This window comes from Ipomoea nil, unplaced genomic scaffold (genome assembly GCF_001879475.1).
Source record: "Ipomoea nil cultivar Tokyo-kokei standard unplaced genomic scaffold, Asagao_1.1 scaffold1310, whole genome shotgun sequence".
Classification (NCBI taxonomy): domain Eukaryota; kingdom Viridiplantae; phylum Streptophyta; class Magnoliopsida; order Solanales; family Convolvulaceae; genus Ipomoea; species Ipomoea nil.
In genome coordinates, this window is record NW_017617738.1 from 2,018,602 (window position 1) to 2,045,116 (window position 26,515).

A 26,515-nucleotide genomic window follows, 5' to 3' on the forward strand; every position below is an offset into this window, starting at 1 on the left:
TACCTTTCAAATCGGTTGAAAGGGATATTGAACCACTAGAATTAATCCATAGTGATTTGTGCGATTTTAGATCGAAACAAACGTGAGGTGGTAATAAGTATTTTATCACGGTTATCGATGATAGTACACGATACTGCTATGTGTATTTGCTTAAGAGCAAAGATGAAGCCGTTGATAAATTCATTCTTTATAAGAATGAAGTGGAAAACCAACTTAATTGAAGAATTAAGAAGGTTAGAAGCGATAGAGGTGGTGAGTACGAAGCACTGATTGGTGACTTCTGTGCAAGTGTAGGTATAATACACGAGCGTACGACACTTTACGGACCTCAATCGAACGGTGTTGCCGAACGAAAGAATCGTACATTGAAAGACATGATGAATGCGATGCTTATAAGTTCGGGCCTACCTCAAGATGCGTGGGGTGAGGCGATTTTGACAAGTAATTACCTTTTGAATAAGGTACCCCGCAAGAAGCTCGATAAGACTCCTTATGAGCTGTGGAACGGTAGGAAACCTTCCTACCAGTACCTGAAAGTGTGGGAGTGTCTTGCCAAAGTTTTGGTGCCAACACCTAAGAAAGTAAAGATAGGTCCTAAGACGGTGGGCTATATATTTATTGGCTATGCACATAATAGTAGTGCTTATCGGTTCTTAGTACATGAGTCCCATAATCCGGACGTACATGAGAACACGATAATAGAATCAAGGAATCCATATTTCTTCGAAAATATAATTCCTTGTAAGTCCAACGAGGGACCAAGTACGTCAAAAAGAACGTTTGACGAAACTATGGATAATGATAGTGGGGAATCTGAGAAAGAACCCGAGCTCGAGCCGGGACGCAGTAAGCGGGCGAGAGTTGGAAAATCATTCGGTCCTGATTTTCTAACTTACTTGTTAGAATATGATTCGGGTACTCTAACTTGTCTATTAGAAAATGAACCCGATTATCTATCTTGTTTGATAGAGAACGAGCCTCGAACGTATGTAGAAGCCGTGACTTCTACGGAAGGACCAATGTGGAAAGAGGCTATAAAAAGTGAAGTGGATTCTATCCTACAGAATCACACTTGGGAACTTGTTAATCTTCCTCCGGGTATTAAACCCTTAGGATCCAAGTGGGTCTTTAAAAGGAAGATGAAACCCGATGGTTCCATCGAGAAGTATAAGGCTAGGCTTGTAATCAAGGGTTACCGACAACGCGAGGGCCTTGATTACTTTGACATGTATTCCCCCGTGACGAGAATAAACTCCATTAGGATGATACTTGCCATATCCGCGTTGCGGAACTTGGAAGTTCATCAAATGGATGTGAAAACCGCTTTCCTAAATGGCGAATTAGATGAGGAAATCTATATGGAACAACCCGAAGGGTTCGTGGTTCCGGGCCAAGAAAGGAAAGTGTGTAAGTTGGTTTAATCGCTCTATGGTTTAAAACAAGCGCCTAAGCAGTGGCACGAAAAGTTTGACCATGTGATGTTAACTAACGGGTTTAAAAAAAACGAAAGTGACAAATGTGTCTACGTTAAGGAAACGATAGACGACTACGTCATTCTTTGTTTATATGTCGATGATATTCTCATCATTGGTAGTAATGATCGGATGATCAAGTCTACCAAAAACATGTTAAATGCGAGATTTGACATGAAGGATATGGGTTTGGCTGATTTAATCCTTGGGATTAAAATCATTAGAAGTCCTGATGGTCTCGTGTTGAGCCAATCACATTATATTGACAAAATCTGTGAGAAATTTAACAAGGATGGTGGTCAATTGGCTAGAACACCATTTGATACAAACATTCATCTGACCAAGAACCACGGAGAAGGTATTTCACAAGTGGAATATGCTCGGGTTATTGGTAGTCTGGTGTATCTTATGTGTTGTACTAGGTCGGATATTGCCTTTGCGGTAAGTGAACTCAGTAGATATACGAGTAACCCCGGTGCTATGCACATGAAGACAATAGTAAAGGTTATGAGATACTTGAGGTATACTCGTGACTTTGGACTGCACTACGGGAGATATCCCGTTGTACTTGACGGGTATAGCAACGCGAACTAGATATCTGATATTAAGGACTCTAAGTCCACGAGTGACTACGTGTTCACACTAGCTGGTGCAGCCGTTGCATGGAAATCCTCTAAGCAAACTGTGATAGCTAGATCCACGATAGAATCTGAGCTGATAGCCTTGGACAAATGTTGTGAAGAGGCTGAATGGCTATACCATTTTCTAGAGGATATTCCTAATTGGGAAAGACCGGTACCTCCAATATGTGTGCATTGCGATAGTCAAGCCACAATTGGGAGAGTACATAGTCATATGTATAATGGTAAGTGTAGACATGTGTGTCATAGACACAATACCATTAGACAACTACTCACAACTGGTGTTGTCTCGATTGACTACGTAAAGTCAAAAGACAATATAGTGGATCCGCTGACCAAAGGGTTAGGCAAAGAAGTTGTGGAGAAGTTGACACGAGGAATGGGTCTCTTGCCTTTGGACTAAACAGTTCTATAGTGGATACCCAACCTAGCTGGCACCTAGGTTCAATGGGACAACTAAATTATGGAACGGAGTGCGTCACTGTGGGGGTCTCGGACTCCCTACCACTCCTCATTAAAAAAGTGACTCAAGCACGAGGCTAACATGTTGATGCTTTAATGATTCTTGAGTATGTGGGATACTCGAGAAAGAATCACCTATGTAAGAGAGAAGTGAGGGTCGCTTCAAAGGAGAATTGATGGGCAACAATTCTTTAGAAACTCTCGCAGAACCAGGAACGGTGACCCACGACCAAAACGGGCACACTCGTGAGAACAAGAGCATGGTTGGGAGGTTCCTGTGTGAGATATGTCATCGCCAACACAAACGGCAGTCAGTTCAAAGACATCAATTATATATACATTCTATTTTACTTAGGGTGCAAATCAAATTCTAACTAGAAACGAGAGCGAAAAGGCTTGATTGATATATACAGTACACACATACATACGGTGTATACATATATATACGTACGTATAACATCTACTATATATACATTCAAAATTATTCTCAAGACTTAGTGCTATTTACGGAAGAATTTTATCAAAAGTATCAAACAATTAAAATGTTAAAGTATACAATTCTGTTCATTTTCCTGCTCATTTGCTGGAAAATGAACCAAACACACAAAGACAGTTTTCCGTTGTGCAGCAAAACACCGGAAAAGAAAATGTTTTCTGGAAAATAATTTATTTTCCAGAAAACATTTTCCAAAAGTCATATTTCGGGTTTCCAAACGGACCCTTAGAAGGAAATGATAAGTGTGCAATTAAATCCACCTTTGCCTTGTTACTTCAATTCCCCGAGATGATACCACATGTCCAAGAACTATCCCCTCTTTTACCATAAAGTGACACGTCTTATAATTAAAGACCAAGTTTGTCTCAATGTAACACTGCAACACCTTAGACAAATTATTAGGGATGGCAATTTCAATCCGCTCTACGGATATCAACCCAAATTCACTTGGCATGGACCAAGTTTTTTGGGTGATGGTGGGTGGTGAGTCGGGGGTGGATTTTAAAAAAGTAAACCCGTGGTGGGTTGGGTTGGATTCGAGTTCTATGTACAAAATCCGTTTAGAACCTCACCCGACCCACCATGTGTGTGTCTATATATATATATATATATATATATATATATATATATATATATATATATATATATATATATATATATATATAATAGTAAAATAAGTACTAGTATGTAGTTATTTATAAAAGTTTATATAACTCCGTGTATCTTTTTACTATTTTTATATCTAAACTACTAAGATTATTTTTAAAAATTTAAAATTTAGTTATTATATTTAAATATTTCTATTATTTTTATTTTTTAGTATCACTAATGAAATTTATTATTTTATTATGTGTAAGTAATTTAATTATTATTTTTTAAAAAATAATAAAATGATAAGTGATGGATAACCGTAGTGAGCACCCGCACCCGATGAGGGTGGGGGTGGGTTTTTAAAAAGTCCACCCAATACGAGTTGGGGGTAAGGATGGATGGATAAAATATAAAATGGTTCGGGTGATGGATGTAGCCCTCAGCTCCCCGACCCATTGTCGTGTATCCCCACAAAATATCCAAACAATGGTCAAAAGAGTCGCCATATGCAGTAAAATTATCCATGAATATTTCGATGCATACCCAAGTAAATCAGAAAATATGCTCATCATGCATCATTGGAAATTCCCAGGGGCATTAATTACATATAATCCAAAAGACAATTGTGACACCCGTATTTTCCTAAAAATAAATTATAGTCCCAATAATAAATATTTTAATAAAAATATTTATATAGCTATTTATTTTAAAATGGGCTCGGGTCTATCTATTATGGTGAACCAATATTTCTGTACAAAATATTCCTAGCCCCAAAATGCTTTTAATCCCTAAAGCCCATTAATCATCCTTGAGCCCAAATGTATTTTTTTATATATATAAGTCTTGCACCTCAAATAGTCAAGCCCATGAATACTTATAAATATAAATGTGTAATATTATTTTGTATGACAAAAATTTATGTATGTTCCTTGGCCCAAAAGTTTTGCCCAAACCCAATTGCTAAGTCCAAGTCTTATATCTAGCCTAGTCCAATTGCCATATTTGACCCAATCCAAAAATAGAAAGCTACCCTAGTAGATTTTGAAGCTTATTGTGTATAGTTTTGTCTCCAAATCTGAAGTTAGCCTCGCTTGCCTCTCGTCTCCCTCTTCACGGCTTCTTCTCACCATAGCAGCAGCAACAAAAACCAAACAACACCCACATCCCATTCTTTTGCTCCCTTGTGTGAAACCAGCTGTCAACCCTACCTTCTCCCCCCTCTCGTTTCTTTTTCGCGGTGAACCGGCAAGCAACGCATACCACCATCCTTCCTCTCCTTTTTCCTAGCTACGGCGTGACCAGGTAGAGACCAGCAAGTGAGAGAAGCAGTAGCGTTATCTCCGGCCTCTCCTTCTCCTTCGGTGTTCCGGCGTGGACATGTAAGCTCGGATTCGTGGTGGTGGCTTGGGTCTCCGGTGCGGGTAGAGCATCTACGTTTCTGGCGAGCTCCTCCTCGGGCAGTCCATAGAAGCTCTCGGCAGCTTTTTGCGGTGGAGGTGTGCGACGACGGCGGTAGCGGCGGAGCTACGCGGAGGCGGTGTCCCTTTCACTCGTCGTCGGCGGTGCTCTCCGGTGAGGTGGTGATGCTCCGGCGTGGCAGCTAGCAGAGGGAGGACCGCGGGTGGGAGTTTTGCCGTGGTTCCACCGCGGCATGCAGCTTCGTGAAGAAGACAGTAGGTGAGCTCCGGCTTTGGTTGTTGTTATTTATCTTAGCTTAGTTAGTTTATTATTAGGTAAAGTCATTAATTGAGTCTTTGGCTTAATGGTTAGAAGGGTGGTTATGCTTGTTGTTAGTTAGGGTTCGACCCTCACCTTAACTTAACTAGTTAGTCTTTGTTTATTAGTCCTATCCCTTAAGCTTGGTTACTTGTTATTAATTAGTACTATAATGTTCTATCCCTTAAGCTTGGTTACTTGTTATTAATTAGTACTATTAGTACTATAATGTTCTATCCCTTAAGCTTGGTTACTTGTTATTAATTAGTACTATAATGTTGTGATTAGTTCACAATAGGATGCCTAGCTTAGTTAGTTGACTTTGTGGGTAATTAAGGAAGGATTTAGGGTTTAATTCCCCTTATTAGCATAACTAGGAATGTTTTAATAATAGCTTGTGTTAATAGTTGAGATCTGGTTTAATCCACAGGTTTCCAGTAGCTTGGTTTTTGTGTTGAGCCTAGCCTATGTTGGCGTTGTTTTAGTCAAGCCCATGAATACTTATAAATATAAATGTGTAATATTATTTTGTATGACCAAAATTTATGTATGGTCCTTGAACCAAAAGTTTTGCCCAAACCCAATTGCTAAGTCCAAGTCTTATATCTAGCCTAGTCCAATTGTCATATTTGACCCAATCCAAAAATAGAAAGCTACCCTAGTAGATTTTGAAGCTTATTGTGTATAGTTTTGTCTCCAAATCTGAAGTTAGCCTCTCTTGCCTCTCGTCTCCCTCTTCACGGCTTCTTCTCACCATAGCAGCAGCAACAAAAACCAAACAACACCCACCTCCCATTCTTTTGTTCCCTTGTGTGAAACCAGCCGATAACCCTACCTTCTCCCCCCTCTCGTTTCTTCTTCGCGGTGAACCGGCAAGTAACGCGCACCACCATCCATCCTCTCCTTTTTCCTAGCTACGGCGTGACCAGGTAGAGACCAGCAAGTGAGAGAAGCAACAACGTTATCTCCGGCCTCTCCTTCTCCTTCGGTGTTCCGGTGTGGATAGGTAAGCTAGGATTCGTGGTGGTGGCTTGGGTCTCCGGTGCGGGCAGAGCATCTAACTAGTGGAGTTGTGTGATGACGGCGGTAGCGGCGAAGCTACGCGGAGGCGGTGTCCCTTTCTCTCGTCGTCGGCGGTGCTCTCCGGTGAGGTGGTGATGCTCTGGCTTGGCAGCTAGCAGAGGGAGGACCGCGGGTGGGAGTTTTGCCGTGGTTCCACCCGCGACATGCAGCTTTGTGAAGAAGACAAAGAAGACAGTAGGTGAGCTCCGCCTTTGGTTGTTGTTATTTATCTTAGCTTAGTTAGTTTATTATTAGGTAAAGATATTAATTGAGTTTTTGGCTTAGTGGTTAAAAGGGTGGTTATGCTTGTTGTTGGCTAGGGTTCGACCATTACCTTAGCTTAACTAGTTAGTTTTTGTTTATTAGTTTTAATTATTAGGCCTATCCCTTAAGTTTGGTTACTAGTTATTTATTGGTACTATAATGTTGTGATTAATTCACAATAGGATGCTTAGCTTAGTTGGTTGAGCTTGTGGGTAATTAAGGATGGATTTAGGGTTTAATTCTCCTTATGAGCATAACTAGTAATGTTTTAATAGCTTGTGTTAATAGTTGAGATTCGGTTTAATCCACAGGTTTCCGGTAGCTTGGTTTTTGTGTTGAGCCTAGCCTATGTTGGCGTTGTTTTGGATGTTAAGCGAATGAGGTAACCCATGCTCTACAAAATCTATTTTGCTTACCTATATGATTATTCTTTGGATTCTACATGTGATTTTGCAATGAAATGTGAGTGTTGATGCATTGTCTTGTGAGAATGCATATCTAGAGCTTGTTATTAGGGTTCTTGTATGCCGTTACTTGGCTATTCCTTTGATTCAAGTCATTTTGTTGTATTTGGTGAGATTTGGCATGTTTTGGACTTGAATTTGAGCTTGGAGTTGAAAATCCCCAAAGGGATGTTTTTGGTACAGGGTGTGTACCCGCGGGCGGAACGGCGGGTGGGGCACCACCCGTCGCCCCACCCGCGGGGTACATAGCCAGTGGGAAGTGGTTCCCGCGGGCGGAACCACGGGTGGAGGTCCACCCGTGGCGCTACCCGCGGGTACGTATTTTGTGGATGTTTGGGGATTTGTTCCCCGTGATTCTTTTGACTCGGTAATTGATGTTTTGACTTCCCGATGTTCTTTTGTGGAACTATTTGAGTGTCTTCTTGATGTTTCGTATGTCTAGAACTATATGTTAGGATTCCATGTAGGTTTTGGTGTCTTAAATCGTGCTAAGTGTTCAACCTTGTGATTCGTTGAACCATGATGAGTCTTGTGCGTTCTTGGGAACTATGTTTGGTTTACCCGTTTGATAAGCATGCTAGTTTGACGTTAAAATGCTAGTGTGTGTGGTTTGTTTTTTCCTATTGTGGATGATAACTTGTGTTGATCATCGTTGTTGTCGGATTGTGATCCTTTGCTTGATTGAGTATGGTTTCATATCTTTGTTGTGATCCGTTGATTGATTCCTATGATGATGTTGTGTGTGTGTTGGTTGTACCTGGATTGCACGATTAACGGTATGGGACATTAGTCACCAAGGTACGGCGGTGGTCCTCGTGGTGGCCATGACGTGATTACGGAGTTGTGAACTAGGCTATAGGCTCATATGTGTTGGGTGGCTTCAGGCCGTGTGAATTGAACGGTACCCTCGTGTACTATGAAATCGGTGGTATTGTTGGAGATTGTCGGAGTGGGGACGTCGGTCCTCAGAGGAATAAGGTTGGACTTGGTGTACAGGGGTCCTGGAGGTAAAGGTTGGAACCGTAATAAGGCAGGTTGTAGGCATAAGGTTGGAACTTGAAACTTGTACTTAATCTGGTGACATGAAGTGTCACTGTGACATGAAGTTCCAGTGTGTGGATGTTTATCCTTATTTGTTGAGTTGTCCAGTTATAGCTTGTGTCTTGATGAGTTTTTGGGATGTGTTTCCCCTTGTCCTTGTCGTGAGTGATTTGGAGTCTTGTGGTTGATTTCTATCTATGGTTTTAAACATATATATACTGTATCCCGTTTCGCAAATGATTTTGTATATATAAACTATCACTACAAGAAAAACAGTTTTTAGTGATAAAAAATTAGTGACGGGTAGGAAAACCCCTCACTAAATGTATTATTTGTATAGTTTTTGTGAGAGTAAAAAATTACTCTAGTTAAAAGTTTATGATTGTAGTGACGGAATTTTAATTATATATTTATTTTAAAAATATACTCTCGCTATTGGTACGAAAAATATTGTTACCGTCCCTATTGATATCTAAAAATTATTTCACTGAAATCTCATTCCCACAAAAAAAATAAGGCGCCCAAGTCTAGTTGTTTCTAAAAGAAATTTGAAACCCTAAATTCTCCAAGTCCTTCTCGCTTCCTCCAGTAGTCCAGTCGACTGCAAGCAAAGCCGACGATGCTGGCGAATCCGACGAAGGGAGACGAACCTGCTGCCGACGAGGGCTCCGCCTCCCCTGCGATAGCCGCCGACCAGTTCGCTCTCCCATGGTAAGTGTTTCTTATTATCTTATTTTTTATTTGTTTGCCTGTGTTTCTAACTACTGACGAATCCGACGGGCGACGATGCTACTGCCGACGACGAGGGCTCCGCCTCCCCTGCGATAGCCGCTAACCAATTCGCCTACTGTAACACCCCAGATTTTCAAGACATTTAAAACATATAAAATAAAGGTGAAATCTCATTAAATCCCAAAACATAATACAAGAGTACGGGGTGCTATGCCACACCTGAGCTAGAGAACTCAGGTGCACAGGCTAACTAACTAATATCCTCAATAATGTAAATGCATAAGCATGGCACGCAGGCCGAAAGGGAAACTATCTACTTCTATGCTTCAAGTTCCAGCGCGCTCCAGTGACGTATTCTTCTGTGCCTGAAAGCCAAATATATCTGTTCAGCGAGAGATGCTGGTAACCCACTCCAACGCGTTGAAATACAATACATATAGTTATATACATAGATATACGAAAAGTCATTTCGAAGCATGAAGATATATCCTAAGAGACTCTAGCTTTCAAATCAGGGAGCCGACTCGACAAATAGGGGTGCACACAATCAACAGTCATAATCAAGCATATACAATTCTCACATAGGGCACAGTTATAGATAAGCACAACCAATAATCACAATTAAGCATTACTAGCAAGAGCCCTATGGTCACGCTTCCATAACAGTCATATCATCAATTCTTCTCATCTCATCACATAGCACACTTTATTGGCGCCACAGGACCAATCGCATGCCCATACATGAGGGTCAGCGCATATAGCTCTGACACGGCCCCGCAGCACCCTGCCCCGTCTCACAATACGGAGGGGTCGATCGCAACCGACCGATGAACCGCAGCTCTATATAATATTTATATACCTGACCGGTCTTTACCAGCCTGGTTAACAGTTGGGATGGTTCTCAACCCATTCAACTGCCCGTGTAGTGGACCTTTGTCCTATATAATATTTATATACCTGACCGGTCTCTACCTGTCTGGTTAACAGTTGGGATGGTTCTCAACCCATTCAACTGCCCGTATAGTGGACCTCAGCCCTATATAGTATTTATATACCTGACCGGTCTCTACCAGCCTGGTTAACAGCCGGTATGGTTCTCAGCCCACCCGACTGCCCGTATAGCCCGATTGATCTCAACCAAATCGGGGTAACATGCACACATAACACATAGCAAGCACATGCAACCCACATTAACACATTGGGAAGGGGGAGAAAACGTATAACAAAACCTATGTGTGATCCTTCACATATTAAGAATAGTCCTAAGGGGTTCATACTTCTTTCACATAGGTCAACGGGATACCAATTCAACTAGCATACAATATATAAGACTCATACGACCTACGCACGGTACCCGAAAATCAAACTAGACATAGGCACGATAGACGGAGTCCGTTGGGACACCACGGGGGTCGGGGGAACATCAAACGGGAAAGCCGGGATCCCGAAGTGTGGGAATTTCCAGCGGGTAGCCTGTGGGTGGGGGTTCACCCGCCGGCTGCCCGCCGGTATTTGCTGTTCCGGGCAGCGGGTGCCCGGCGGGCAGCTGCCCGCTGCCGGAGCTCCCCTTTTGGGCCGCGGGTAGGTGGCGGGTCCCTTAACCCCACCTACCCCCCACTGACTCTTTTTCACCAAAAATGCCCCGGGAACCTTTGTGGAACCCGAAACCATGCTTAGACACTTTCAAACGCAATTGATAGCACACGTAGACAATTAATGGATCAAAATCAAGAAACATACGGCACATAACCTATCATGCTTTTCTAAACATAATCAACACCCAATCATGCGAATTCCCACCCAATATACCCAGGATAATACCATACGAATTCCACGATATAACCTAGGGTTCTAATTAAATTTTAAATCAATAAGAACACAATTCATCAAGATTCGGTAGGAATATCATATAAATACTAAGAACACCATATAATCATTAAGAACATCAAGAACACCATAATTATCAAGAACATCAAGAACACCATAATTATCAAGAACATCAAGAACATCAAGAACACCATAATTATCAAGAACGTCATATAATCATCAAGAACACCATAATTATCAAGAACCTCTCATCATCAAGATCACCCATAGAATCATCCCACCAATCATCAACAATAATATCACAAATCATCAATACACAATAATATGGGGAAATCCTAAGAGGGGAATCATAACTATGAAAATAGGTTTTCTTGAGACATGGGTTACCTCTTAGCCTTAATTAATTCCTTGGCCATGAATGGTCTTTTTTTAAGCTTTCTTCTTTCTTGATTTCTCCTAAGGGGATTCTCGGAACTTCTTGTGTGGTGAGAGATTATTGTGGTGAAAGATCTAGGTGCCTTCTATATCCCTATTTATATATTTAAGACTCCTAATTAGGGCCTGAATGGTATGAGCTTACTAATTCTATTCCTTATAGGACTAATGACTTGTTTTAGGGATAAGGGTCCATGGTCCATAGTGGACCATATTAATTAATTAAAGAGAATCCTAATCATAATCTGAATAGTAAAAGGCCTACTTCCTTTATTCCTAATAGGCCTAAGACTCTCATTTAGGCAAGGGTTCACGGTTCATGGTGGACCTCATTAATTAATTAAGGGGAAACCTAACCGAATTAAATCATATTTAATTATTATTAACGGGATTAATTAAATAATTAATCCGGGATTGAAGGCCGTAACACGGGGTGTTACACCTACCACCTTTGCCCACTACCGGTAAGTGTTTCTTGTTATCTATATTTGCTATTTTTTTTTTTAATTTTGACAGTTGAAACTTCATATTCGCCTTCGCCCATTGTTGGTGTATGTTTTCTGTTATATGTACATAAACTTCGTATATTTGGCTGTGTGCTCACGAGATGGATGAGATGGTCCAATTGTAAGGTTGGAATTTTGTGCAGTTTGAGGCTTTGGGGTATGGAAAGAACAGTGACTCTGACAAATGTTTTCTACCTTAGGAGACATTTTGTTAAGTTTACCAATACAACCATTTCTCTTGGCAGTATGTGGAACTGTGGAAGCATGTTTATTTTTTTCCTAATGAACTATTGTAGATTTGAAATTTGGCAGTATTGCAGTAGGGGCAATGGGCATATGGCTATGACTTTTATTTAGTATTTTAGTGTATGTTTGTGAAGATGGAATACTTTGATTTTTCATTGTGATTGTGATTTTAGTAGTTAGTACTATATGTCATTTAATGTGTTTTGTGAAAGACTATGAACCATTTATTTAGTAATTTAGATAAGTGTAATTTACTGTAAAATTATTTAATAATTATTGTAGATGATGGTACATAGTCTCGCCGACAACCTATAGCTTCTGGACATCAGCACAGCCAGTAAGTTAACGTTTCTGTATCTGTAAGTATAGCTCCCTCCTGCTCTAATTGGGCACTGTGTAATGAACTCTGGTCCATATGCCTATTTTGTTCTAATCTGCTGGATACCATGCCTGTTTTGGTACATATTGAGGAGAGAAAATAAAAGTATAATAAGCCAATAAATTCATATTCTTTATTTGCAAATATATTTACTAGTAAATTGGTTCACTTGGAAATTATTGCTTTGCATGAATGCTTTGTTTATAAACTTAACAATGAATGGTGACTTTGTATTGTGTCTAATTGATATCCTTGATCTCTAAGGTATCACCATGGTTCACTTTGAAGGTTGGTCCAGGGAATTGTCCATTCACTGTTATTATGTTATGTGTAACACCCCAGATTTTCAAGACATTTTAAGCTTATATAATAAAGGTAATATCTCATTACATCCCAAAGTATATCATAAGTGTACGGGGTGCTATGCCACACCTGGGCTAGAGAACCCAGGTGCACAGGCTGTCTAACTAATATCCATTGAAACACAATGCATAATATGGCACGCAGGCTGAAAGGGAAACTAATCTACTTCTACGCTCCTGAAAGCCAAATATATCTGTTCAGCGAGAGATGCTGGTAACCCACTCCAACGCGTTGAAATACAATACATATAGAGGTATATATAGATATACGAAAACCATTTTGAGCATGAAGGTATATCCTACGAACTCTAGCTTTAAAACCGGAAATTACTCGACAGATAAGGCTAGACACAATCAGCAGTTATAACAAGCATATGCAGTTCACAACAGATAAGGCGGATAAGGCAAAGCATAACAATAATCACAACCCAACATAAACAATCCCCAACTAGCTACCACTGTTGGTATCAGTTCAAAAGAGATTGACTCAGATAGGCAGCCTGCTCTGATACCAATTGTTGGTCCCAGAGGTAAGCTTAAAGTCTAGAGGGGGGGGGGGGGGGGGGGGGTGAATTGACTTTCAAACTTTTTCGCACAGCACAACAATTGCTAAGCCAGAGATAAACCAAAACTCTTAACAAAATTGTTTAGAGTATGGTGCACATCGAAAATAAATAAACATAACGTGTGTGTGAGATTGTGTGAGCAGTATATCTCGTGTAAAGCGATTATGTAAAGAGCAGTATGTAAAGAAAGCAGTAAAGAACACAAGACACTTATAGTGGTTCGCGAGGTGGTGTAATCCTCCAACTCCACTTGCTCTTATCTCCAAGAGCAATTCACTATATTTACCACTCCTTGGTTCCAAGATACAATGAATTTCCGTGATCTAGTGCTTTGATCACAAAGCCCGCACTAATCACGCCCAGTGACACAACACTGCTGCTTCGGGTTTCACGTCGCCGCGCTACTATCCCAGGATTTCACGACTCCGCGTTACTTTCCCCCCGTCTTCCACACTCCGGTAGAAACGTATCCCGTGATCTAGTGCTTTGATCACAAAGCCCGCACTAATCACGCCCAGTGCCTCCGACACTGCTGCTTCGGATCTCACAGCTCCGTGTGACAATCCAGGATTTCACAGCTCCGTGCTACTTTCCTCCCTTCTCTTGTTTTGCTCCAAAAACAAGTGTTGTCTTGCTTCCAACTTCTGAGACTCTGTAGATGATCTTCAATGATGTGCAGGTCTCTTTGATGAAGATAAACAATCTGGAATAATTTCTCTTGAATGCTCTGAGTTTTTTCTCTCTTTGAGTGTATCAAGTAAAACACTTGATTTTTATGCTCTGCTTTGCTCTGTTTTAAGAACTCTCAGAATATTTTTCTCTTGAAGCTGTCTGAGTTCTTTTTCTTTTCTCACTTCTCACCTGAAGATTTTTGGTATGCTCTGTACCAAATGAGATTTTTGCTCTATGCTCTTTTAAGCTTAATTGCTCTATTCGATCTCCTTGATGAGTTCGTATTTTCTGCTCTCTAGTTCGTTGTCTGCTCTCTTTTCTTCAAGTCTTCATATCTTCATCATTTTATAGCTGGTAATGAGAATCTGTCTGTTGGAAAGAGACGATCTCATTTTTGAAATCTTGTATCTTTTTGTCAGAGATCTTATTTTATCTTCTGCAAAGATGTCACAAAGGATAAGCTAGCCGTTTGAGAGCTTGAACTTCATGAGAACAGTTTCCCAAACTTCATCTGATATTCCTCTGGTTTTACGTTGAGTGGAAATATCTGGGTGTTAGAACGACTTCTCTGATTAGCTCTGAAGTGGTCCTTGTATCTTTGGGATTTAAAAATATTCTTCAATTTAATCCCATACTAGTTAAACTAGTATTTTTCCTTGTGAGAATATTTTTACTGTAAGTTCATCTTCATCTTCTTCATTCTCATGTCTGGGTGTTCTCAGACTTCAAACTGGCTTTGAACTTCCTCCCAATTTGAATTTCTCCTTTGTAATTGACACCCAATTGCAATTGACTTGTAATTGGCACCCAATTTGAATTTCTCCATTGTAATTGGCTCCCAATCTACTCCTGGTGCTTTGAATTGCTTCCCAATTTGAATTATTTGACTTTGATTTCGAAATTGGCTCCCAGACTTCTCCTGGTATTGAATTTCATCTCAATTCAATTTGATCTCCATGTCTTCTTTTAATTGGTCCTCATTTTGAAATTGCATGCCATACTACAATCTCCCCATTTTGAAATTGCATGCCATACTACAATCTCAATTGGCTCCCAACTTGAATTGATTCCCACGTGAAACTTGCTCCCAATTTCAATTTCTCTGAAACTGGCTCCCGATTTCAATTGCTATGAAATCGGCTCCCAATTCCTTTGAATTGGCTCCCAAGTGCATTTGCATCTCAATCTCAATTGGCTCCCAAGTGCAATTGCCACCCAAGTGAAATTGCTTCCCAATTTTCACTAGCGCCCAACTCCATCTGATTTAATTAATTTTGGCTTCTCAAATTTTACCTTGTAAAATTGTTAATAGTGAGTTTCAAACTTGAGCCATTTCGCATAACATATCAAGCTTCATCCACTTCGTCCGTACAACTATTGATTAAATCTCCAATCACATTTGATGTACTCCTTTCTTTCCATAGATGCTTGATCTCCAAGTCAAATTCAGGCAATCTTCCAATCTTAATTTTCTTCACGAAAATTCTTCTGTGATATCTTATTTGAGTAGCATTGACGTGATTTCATATCATTTATATTCTTCTTCAATTTGTCATTTTCTCCAGACAGATTCTAGATTTTCGGCTTGATATCTTCTTCTTCTATTTTCATGCATCTTCCTCTGTTTTTCTCTTTTCCAATTTAAATAATTTCCCGATCATGGTCTAAGACTCTATGAAATAAAATTGGGGAATCTACAAATACATATTTGGCATATCAAAACCATCACACTTTATTCCTAACAATTTCCCCCCTTTTGATAATGCCAAAACCTATACTCAGTCATTGGCTTTAAGTCTTTGAAAAATAATCTTTTTGCTCAATTTTATTTGATAAAGCCAAGATGAGTTTAACAATGGTTTTCTAGAAACAATCAAAAGAAACTTGTGAATTAATTTTTAGACAAGCTCCTAAATGCATCTTGAATTATTTTTATTTTGATCATCATCAAAAAAATTTTTAATTTTGTCGTGCGTTTGACATATTTCTTGTCTTTTAATTCACGAAAATCTAATTACATTAAACAAAAAAAATTAAATACTCAAAATAGACCATGGGAAATTATTATTGATATATTTCGAAAATATTAAGAAAAACGCAACAGAGGTTCGAAAATAGAAAATATCAGCTTAAGAGAATTTTCAGATTACCTTCTGGGTTTCTTCACACCAGAGTCTTTCTTCAAAATTTCCTTGACATGTTCTCTGAGCTTGAAGAAATCATCTTTGAACTTTGCATTCTGAAATTTCTTTGTAAGTTGTCCGGCCATGTAATATCCAAAAGCTTCTTTGATATTGTTGCCCGGAAGAACTCCGGCTTCCCACCATAGGACGCATTCTTTGAAGCTTCTTTCTTCTCCAAGATTCATGCCCATATTTCCATTGAAATCTCTTAGTTCATACCACATCTCGGTTCTTTTCCTTTTGCCTTCTTCTTCTTTATTCTTCCCCGAGATCCATTGGGCTTGATCCACTGCAGACCATTTCTTAATCATGTTTGGTAGATTTTCCTTAGTCCATATTGTTGTCTGAGTGGCGGTACCTTTAGAGCATTCAAACCAGCCACGAGTTTCAGCAACCTTCGATGTACTCGTACCAAGACTAGGATTCGCGAACTGAGCAAAACCAATCTGAGATGGTCCTTGTGAGGATTGTCCGCGGCTTCGGCCTCTACCTTGAGTAGATATTACTGGCTGTTGTTGGCTTCCAAGAATAAATTCTTGTTGTTGCAAAGCCAAGTGACTGAGAATTTCTTCCCCCCTTTTGGCGTTATCAACCAAAAATGCAAGGGTTTTACAATCTCGGTCTTGGTTTGCTTTCACAGCTTCAACACTATTGTGTGTTTCAATGGAAACGGTTTGTACGTTGTCCAGCTTGTTTGTTGTAACTACGAGCTCAACTTCAAGTTTGTTGATTTGGCTTTCTTGATCTTGAATCGCCTTGACTTGTCACAAGTGGCGTTCGTTGTTAATCTTTTCAGCTGCTTCTCGTTCCTTCTTCATGAGCTGAATCACTTCAAGTAAGCATTTTGTCAATTCTGCTTTCAAGATTCTTTCAGCTTTGTCAATTTGAGTCTTCAAAATATTTTGATGCTCCATTAATTCCTTCAGATTGACTCGTGTATCTGTGTGTTGTTGTTCTAGCTTTTGGTTTTGTTCAACCAATTTTGTTCGACCACTTTTGCAAATAGAGATGAAAATATGCCATCATCTTGATCATCCATCTGCACAAAGTTTTGAGGGGATCTGAATGGACTTCTATTCGGATCTGTGAGAACAACTGTATCAATAAGTTGCATCCCTTCTTCTTCAGGTGATTCGGCTTCTTGATTGAGATCACCAATTTGTTCTTCTAGGACTTCTGTTCTCGTGTAATTGTCTGCAAATAAATCTTTATTTTCTAGAACAGGGTCCACAATAGGTATGGTAGACTCGGTATGGTGTACTGGCAATACACTGGATAAATCCTTTGTGATTTGTTGTCTACTCTCAGTAGCAACTTCTACTGCAACTTCCACTGGTATATCTCTTCTTCTTTTTTCTGACACTTCTCCTTTTAATCCTTTTTGTCTTTTTTCCCTCCTTGTAGCCACAATATATTTTTTTTTTATTTCTTTTATCCCCCTCATGTATATATATTTTTTGTGTATCTTTTTGGCTACGAAACTTTTTGTTCTTTTTAAAGGACTTAGGGATTTTTCATTTTGTAGTAGAGATAGAGAGGTAGAAAACCAGTAGCAAAAACATCCATTTTTATTTATCTCCTTCTTTGGGAGAAAGAGAGAGATAACACTTTTCAGATCACATCACATATTCAAGCTTCATTGATGGAGAGACCAGTGCCGTGATTAGTCTCAAGATCAGCATGCAGTGGAGATAGAGAGCTTTATTTCAGAGCATAGACTAATCCGGGTTCCATTGGAGGTTGAGCAGATCGCTTAAAGCTGCGGGTTTGAGGACGAGAGGACAGAGGTGATGGCGTTGAGCGTCGTAGCTGCACTGCTGAGACCTTTGGACTTCTTTGAACTTGATCCTTGGTCGGTGGTTGTCCTTCCTTTTCTTCAGAGAATAGGATGAGAGGATCGCTAGGTGTGTCTCCAACTTCATGTCCTCCATTTGCAGCACGTCGAGCTCTCAGCATCGTTTGTCTTGCTTGCTCGGCCACTCTCCTGGAAGATCTTCTCTTCTCTTGATTCTTCGGAGTCATTGAAGCCTGCAAAAAAAAAAAAAAATAGATACAAATATAAGAAATCTCCACACAGACTTGTTTGCTTCAGGTCCTAATTTATAGGCCTAGGAAGGTGCTAGAACCGTGTGTTCTAATGATGAAGGGGTTGAAAGGTTTTCTATGGATATAGCCGTCGTTTGGTTTCAAAAGGTGTGATGAATGCTTTCATGATTCTTCATTGGTCGAGAAAGCGGTGGATGTGATGAGTAGCGGTTTCTAGGAGAGTTAAAGAGGGATTAGGGTGACGATTTGAGAGAGAATGAATCGGTTGGGGAGGGGTGTTGATCTAGGAGAGGATTATGGGGGGAGGTTTAGGATGGGTGGATGTTTAGAAAGGGTAGGAGTTTATGGGTGAAGGTTTGATACCCAATTAAACTCTGATTTTCCTCCTTTGTCTCCAGATTTCCTTCTCAAAATCGTGTACCACAAACATAATCACACTCAAACACTCGTTAGTAGCAAAAATAACTCCATAATAATTAATCACACATACCAATTATATTAAACACACACACGGTAATTTCCAATCGAAAAACACAAATTTTGGAAACTAACAAAATTAACACACATATTCCAAAATCATATTTAGAAACAACTTTATATAAAATAGCATGCTAAATTAGATTCTAAAAATTTTAGAAACTAACAAAAAACATTTTAACAAATTAGTTTTCAGTTTTCTAAAACATTTTATTGCAAATTATAACACATATACCCATATGCACGAAACACCTACAATAAACACATTAAATAACATTATGCACATATATAATTAAGTAAACACGGTAAATCACATTTTTAGACAAATTGTTCATGCAAACAAATTAATTAATTTTAAAAACATGATCACATACTCATACACTGATTAACACATTAAAACATGCACTTTTAAACAAATTATCAAATAAAGCACGAATTTCACATTTTATCAAATTAATTTGCATGGCATATGATTTCATGTTAAATAACACATGCAAATACACAATTAAATTCCTAACACATATTGCAATTTTACTACACAAATATTTCGAATAAAAACATACATAAAATCATAAAACAAATTATTTACGTAAAACAATTTATTTTGAGCACAAGTATCAATTTAAATTGAGAGATTAAGTTCAGTGATACTTAGCTCATTTCGATCATTCCCAACTCGTGCCTTAAGGTAGAAAATCTCGTTTCGCATAAAGGCTTCGTGAGAATATCAGCAACTTGGTTTTCCGTAGGGATATATTCGATCTTCAGATTTTTCTTTTCAACATGATCCCTTATGAAGTGATGTCGAATGTCGATATGTTTGGTTCTTGAGTGAAGCACCGGATTGTGAGTAATAGCGATTGCACTAGTATTATCACAATAAATACTAACGTCATCACAATTAACTCCGTAATCCTTCAATTGTTGCTTCATCCACAAAATTTGCGCGCAACAACTTCCTGCAGCAATGTATTCGGCCTCGGCGGTACTAGTTGCAATGGAATTTTGCTTTTTGCTAAACCAAGAAACAAGCCTTCCTCCCAAGAACTGGCATGTCCCGGAAGTGCTTTTTCTGTCTATTTTGCAACCTGCAAAATCCGCATCTGAAAAACCCGTTAGAGTAAAATCTGTACCTTTTGGATACCACAATCCAACATTGATTGTGCCTTTCAGATATCGTATGATCTTCTTTGTTGCGGTGAGGTGGCTTTCTTTTGGATTTGCTTGGAATCTTGCACACACTCCCACAGCATAAGAAATGTCCGGCCTGCTTGCAGTAAGATATAGAAGAGAACCAATCATTCCTCTATATTTTGTTTGATCGACATCCTTTCCATCTTCATCTTTGTCTAGCCTTATTGATGTGCTCGTTGGAATTTTGATCGATGATTTTCCATCAAGGCCAAACTTCTTTATCATGTCGCGGGTGTACTTTGCTTGGTTGATGAATACTCCTTCTTTCAGTTGTTTGACTTGTAAGCCCAAGATGTAATTCAATTCACCCATCATGCTCATTTCGAATTTATTCTGCATAAGCTTCGAAAGTTTCTCACACAAAGAATTGTTAGTGCTTCCAAAAATAATATCATCAACATATATTTGCACTAATAAAATATGATCACCATCTTGAATTCTAAATAGAGTTTTGTCAACAAGGCCTTTGGTGAATCCACAGCTTATCAAGAACATTGACAAAGTATCATACCAAGCTCAAGGTGCTTGTTTCAACCCATACAATGCCTTTTTAAGTTTGTAGACTTTATCACCTTCGCCTTTTACCTCGAAACCTGGGGGTTGTTCGACATAAACTTCTTCTTCGAGTAGACCATTCAAGAAAGAGCTTTTCACGTCCATTTGATAAACGGTGAAATCTTTCTGTGCGGCGTAGGTTAGGAAAATTCTGATTGCTTCAAGTCGGGCCACCGGTGCAAAAGTTTCATCAAAATCTATTCCTTCTTCTTGAGAGTATCCTTTTGCAACGAGCCTTGCTTTATTCCTAACAATCACGCCTTCTTCGTTTGCTTTGTTCCGGAAGACCCATTTGGTTCCTACAACATTGTGGTTCGCCGGTCTTGGAACAAGTTCCCAAACATCATTTCTTTTGAATTGATCGAGCTCTTCTTGCATAGCATGTATCCAATCCGGATCATTTAGAGCTTCGTCAACTTCTTTTGGTTCAATTTGAGATAGATAACACATGAACAATGCTTCCATGGTAGATGATCTTGTTTTCACGCCTTCATGAATATTCCTAATAATTAATTCTGGAGGGTGATTTTTGAGCCATCTTAAATCTGGTTCAAATGGGTGCATGGTACTGGGTGGATCCATTTGTTGTGAACTAGCAGTGTTGGTTCGAATTTCCTCAATTAATTCTTCTTGAATTTGATTACCAACTTCACCTGCAACTTGATCACTAATTGGATCTCCAACCCGTACTGCATTCTCATTTCCACGTGCGGCATCACCTCCAAAACTATTATTAAAAGAATTTCCATCTTCTTCTGGATGAGGGATGGGATTTTCTAGAGAATTAATTTCCAACTCATCCATTCCCTGCAAAACATCATCTTCACACGTATCATTAGTATCACAAAAATCAATATGACACTTGTTACCATTTTGTGCAATTTCTTCGCCCAGAGCATCATTTTTGATCTGTGATTTTTCATCAAATACCACGTGTATGGATTCTTCAACCACCATTGATCTTTTATTCAAAAGTCTGAACGCCTTGCTGGTAGCTGAATATCCTAGAAAAATTCCTTCATCTGCACGCTCATCAAAAGCTTTTAGATGCAATTTATCATTAATATGAATAAAACATTTCCATCCAAAAATATGAAAATAACCAATATTTGGTTTTCTCCCTTTATAAAGCTCATATAGCGTCTTCTTGTACTGCTTATGGATCATGTTTCGATTCTGCGTGTAGCAAGCAGTGTTGATAGCTTCCACCCAATATCGTTTCGGGAGACCGGCAGCACTAATCATCACTCGTGCGGCTTCTTTGAGCGTTCGGTTTCTTCTTTCAGCAACACCGTTTTGTTGCGGTGTTCTTGCGGCAGATAATTGATGAGAAATTCCATGTGAATTGCAAAAAGCTTGTATAACTCCATTCACGAACTCGGTTCCGCGATCCGTTCGTATTTTTGATATTTGCAATTCTTTCTCATTTTGTAGTTGCTTCAACAGCTTCAGTAGAACTTGCTCAACTTCATTTTTCCCCTTGAGAAACACGGTCCAGGTGTACCTAGAAAAATCATCAACAACAACGAGAGTATATTTCTTACCACTTACACTTATTGGATCAACCGGTCCAAATAAGTCCATATGTGTCTTTGATTTGAATGATGATTTGATTTGCTTTCCGCGTTGACATGCATCACACACTTGGTCCTTCTTGAAGATAATATCTGGCAAGCCTTCTACTAGATTCTTCTTTGCAAGCTGATTGATAGTCTTGAAGTTTAAGTGGTTGAGCTTTCTGTGCCATTCCCGATTAGCTTCATTCGAATTTCTGGACATTAAGCACACTGAATCTTTGCTTGTACTCCAATCAACAACATACATATTCTTTCGTCTTTTTCCAGAGATAACAATCTCATTTGTGAGCTCATTTTCGATTAGGCAATTATCTTTAGAAAATTCTACAAGATAGCCTTTATCACAAAATTGACTAGTGCTCAAGAAATTAAATTTTAATCCTTCAACGAAAGAAACATCTTCAATCTTCAATCCATTTTTCTTGATCGTGCCAACTCCTTTTGTAATTCCATAATTTTGATTTCCTCCAAATATAACTTTTGGTCCATCGATTTCTTTGAAATTCACTAGATATGATTTATTTCTAGTCATGTGGCGTGAGCAACCACTATCGATGTACCAAACATCCTGCAAAAAAGATTAATTAACTTTAGGTACCCATACTTGCTTGGGTCCTTTACTGTTAGTGATTTTTGGTAACCAAACCCACCTTGATCTTATTGAATTAAGATGAGGCAATTTGTAACCATTAGAGACACGATAATCATAACTCACTTTTGAAAATATTTTTGGCGCCGGGTTTTGAAAAACAATTTTATATTTTGGCACCTGGGAAGAGAATGGTTGCTTTGGTCTATAAAAAACATTACATCTATTGCACAACCAATCCTTTTGAGTGGGATAAAATCTCCCAACTTTATTTCTAGAAAAGGTTCCCTCTTTTCTATGAAATCTTTTTGCACTTGACTCTTTGGCATATCTTTGCTTGATGAATTTTTGTTGTTTTGCCGGGTAATCGAATTGTTTCGGCCTTTCAACATTCAACTTTGCTTTTTCATGATAGCCAAGTCCTTGTCTCATCGTGCTATTCTGACTTTTAACAAATTTTACCACTTGAACTTTATTATTTAAAGTAGTAGTAGAATTAGTCAGATTTGGAGGGGTTTGAGAACATGTGGAGTCATAACCGATTCCGGTTCTATCTCCTGATGGCTTTTGCATGCTCACCATTTTATCTATAATTTTAGACGAATTAGTGAACGTAGCAGTGGTTGCCCGAAGGTTATGTTCTCTAACCTCTCTTGCTTTACACTCTTCTTGAAGATGAATATTTTCATTCTTCAATTTACTCACTTCAAGTAAAGCATCTTGCAATTTTTTATTCATTTCTTCTTTTTCAAGAATTAGAATATTATTGCGCTCCTTGAGTTGAGGATGAGTAAGCATAATCTCTTGACATTCTCGCATTAGATTGTCAATAGGTTCACGAGAAAAAGAAGAATTAACATAATTGAAAGAATTAGATGTTACCTCTTCTTCATCTGCTTCAAGAGGCATAAGACAATCTTTACTTGTACTCAACTCAATTGACTTGCATATTAGCGCCGTATCATCATCCGAGCATGAACTTTCATCGCTTGATGATGAATCCTCCGAATCATCATTTTCGTTTGGTTCGTTGCTAACGAGAGCTTTTCTTTTGTCGCGCTTGAACCTTTTGCTTTCAGATTTGTTCGGCGTAGATTCAACATTTTTTCCTTGATACTTGCTAACGATCGGATATGGACAATTTATTATAAAATGTCCGGGTTTGCGGCAATTGTAGCATAAATCCTTATTTTCTTCGACTTTTTCTTCTTGTGTTATGCGAGAGATGAATTTTCCACGAGTAGAATTTTTGTTGTCTCCTTTTCGCATAAACCTTTTAAATCTTTTAACAAAAAGAGCAAACTGTTCGTCAGTCATAAAATCAACATTATTTTCTACTGACCTGGAGGTTGACGGTTGTTCGGCCATTAGAGCAGCATTTTGAGCTTCATGAACATCATCATCTTTGGCCTTCATTTCGAACTCATATGCTTTTAGATCACTAAATAATTTGTCTGTTGACAACATTCTTAGATCTCGGTGATCGCGCATAGCCGTAACCTTCATATCCCATGCAGATGGCAAGCCTCGTAGGATTTTGAGATTAATTTCTTTTTGGCTAATATTTTTGCCAAGATCACTAATCTCTCCAAGAACTTTGATCATTCGAGCTTCCATGTCTGCAATACTTTCATTTGAGAGCATTTTGAAATCTTCAAACTTCTTCATGGCGATTGTGAGCTTATTGTCTTTTTCTTGTTCATCTCCTTCGCCAATCTTGATGAGAGTTTCCCATATTTCTTTGGCAGTGGCACACTTTCGGATCTTCGGAAATATTGTATCATCAACGGCTTTGAATAGAATATCCTTGGCAATATTGTCAAGATTATTCCGCGTTCTATCGTCCGATGTCCATTCCGGTTTAGGCTTTTGTACGTACTGTAGAGCATCCGGGGATAGGACAAACGCCGTATTGACTTTTAATATTTTGATAGGACCAGTGGAAATAACTTCCCACATTTTATCGTGTAAAGCCGATAAGTGTACCTGCATACGAACTTTCCAATCATCAAATTTATCAAGTGAGAATAATAGATTTTGAGCTAAATCTTTCCTCATCATCATCACGAGAGATATGAAAGATTAATCCAATTCACACACTTTGTAGAATGGATCAGCCTAGCAGTCAAAAATAGTTAACCCAGTTGGGCAACGTGTTTTAATACCAAAGGTTGGTATAAACTGACTCAAATAGGCTACAGGCTCTGATACCAAATATTGGTATCAGTTCGAAAGAGTTTGACTCAGATAGGCCGCCTGCTCTGATACCAATTGTTGGTCCCAAAAGAGGTAAGGTGAAAGTCTAGAGGGAGGGGGGGGGGGGGGGGGTGAATAGACTTTCAAACTTTTTCGCACAGCACAATAATTGCTAAGCCAGAGATAAACCAAAACTCTTAACAAAATTGTTTAGAGTATGGTGCACAGCGGAAATAAATAAACATAAAGTATGTGTGAGATTGTGTGAGTAGTATATCTCGTGTAGAGCGATTATGTAAAGAGAAGTATGTAAAGAAACCAGTAAAGAACACAAGACAATTATAGTGGTTCGCGAGGTTGTGTAATCCTCCTACTCCACTTGCTCTTATCTCCAAGAGCAATTCACTATATCTACTACTCCTTGGTTCCAAGATACAATGAATTTCCGTGATCTAGTGCTTTGATCACAAAAACCGCACTAATCACGCCCAGTGACACCACACTGCTGCTTCGGGTTTCAAGTCGCCGCGCTACTATCCTAGGATTTCACGACTCCGCGTTACTTTCCCCCCGTCTTCCACACTCCGGTAGAAACGTATCCCGTGATCTAGTGCTTTGATCACAAAGCCCTCACTAATCACGCCTAGTGCCTCCGACACTGCTGACACTGCTGCTTCGGATCTCACAGCTCCGTGTGACAATCCAGGATTTCACAGCTCCGTGCTACTTTCCTCCCTTCTCTTGTTTTGCTCCAAAACAAGTGTTTCTTGCTTCCAACTTCTGAGACACTGTAGATGATCTTCAATGATGCGCAGGTCTCTTTGATGAAGATAAACACTCTGGAATGATTTCTCTTGAATGCTCTGAGTGTTTTCTCTCGTTGAGTGTATCAAGTAAAGCACTTGATTTTTATGCTCTGCTTTGCTCTGTTTTAAGAACTCTCAGAATATTTTTCTCTTGAAGCTGTCTGAGTTCTTTTTCTTTTCTCACTTCTCACTTGAAGATTTTTGGTATGCTCTGTACCAAATGAGATTTTTGCTCTATGCTCCTTTAAGCTTAATTGCTCTATTCAATCTCCTTGATGAGTTCGTATTTTCTGCTCTCTAGTTCGTTGTCTGCTCTCTTTTCTTCAAGTCTTCATATATTCTTCATTTTATAGCTGGTAATGAGAATCTATCCATTGGAAAGAGACGATCTCATTTTTGAAATCTTGTATCTTTTTGTCAGAGATCCTATCTTATCTTCTGCAAAGATGTCAGAAAGGATAAGCTAGCCGTTTGAGAGCTTGAACTTCATGAGAATGGTTTCCCAAACTTCATCTGATATTCCTCTGGTTTTACGTTGAGTGGAAATATCTGGGTGTTAGAACGACTTCTCTGATTAGCTCTGAAGTGGACCTTGTATCTTTGGGATTTAAAATATTCTTCAATTTAATCCCATACTAGTTAAACTAGTATTTTTCCTTGTGAGAACATTTTTACTGTAAGTTCATCTTCATCTTCTTCATTCTCACGTCTAGGTGTTCTCAGACTTCAAACTGGCTTTGAACTTCCTCCCAATTTGAATTTCTCCTTTGTAATTGACACCCAATTGCAATTGACTTGTAATTGGCACCCAATTTGAATTTCTCCATTGTAATTGGCTCCCAATTGACTTTGACTTGTAATTTGCTCCCAATCTACTCCTGGTGCTTTCAGTTGGCTCCCAGACTTCTCCTGGTATTGAATTTCATCTCAATTCAATTTGATCTCCATGTCTTCTTTG

At 39.1% G+C, this 26,515-nt stretch overlaps 1 long non-coding RNA gene across 1 annotated transcript; it reads left to right on the plus strand.

Moving 5' to 3' along the window:
* Positions 1-4,743: 4,743 nt before the first annotated feature.
* LOC109185047 lies at positions 4,744-12,655 on the plus strand. Its single transcript, XR_002054925.1, has 3 exons — positions 4,744-5,339; positions 7,016-7,086; positions 12,238-12,655. It is a non-coding gene; the product is annotated as an uncharacterized LOC109185047 (long non-coding RNA).
* The last annotated feature ends 13,860 nt before the right edge of the window (positions 12,656-26,515 follow it).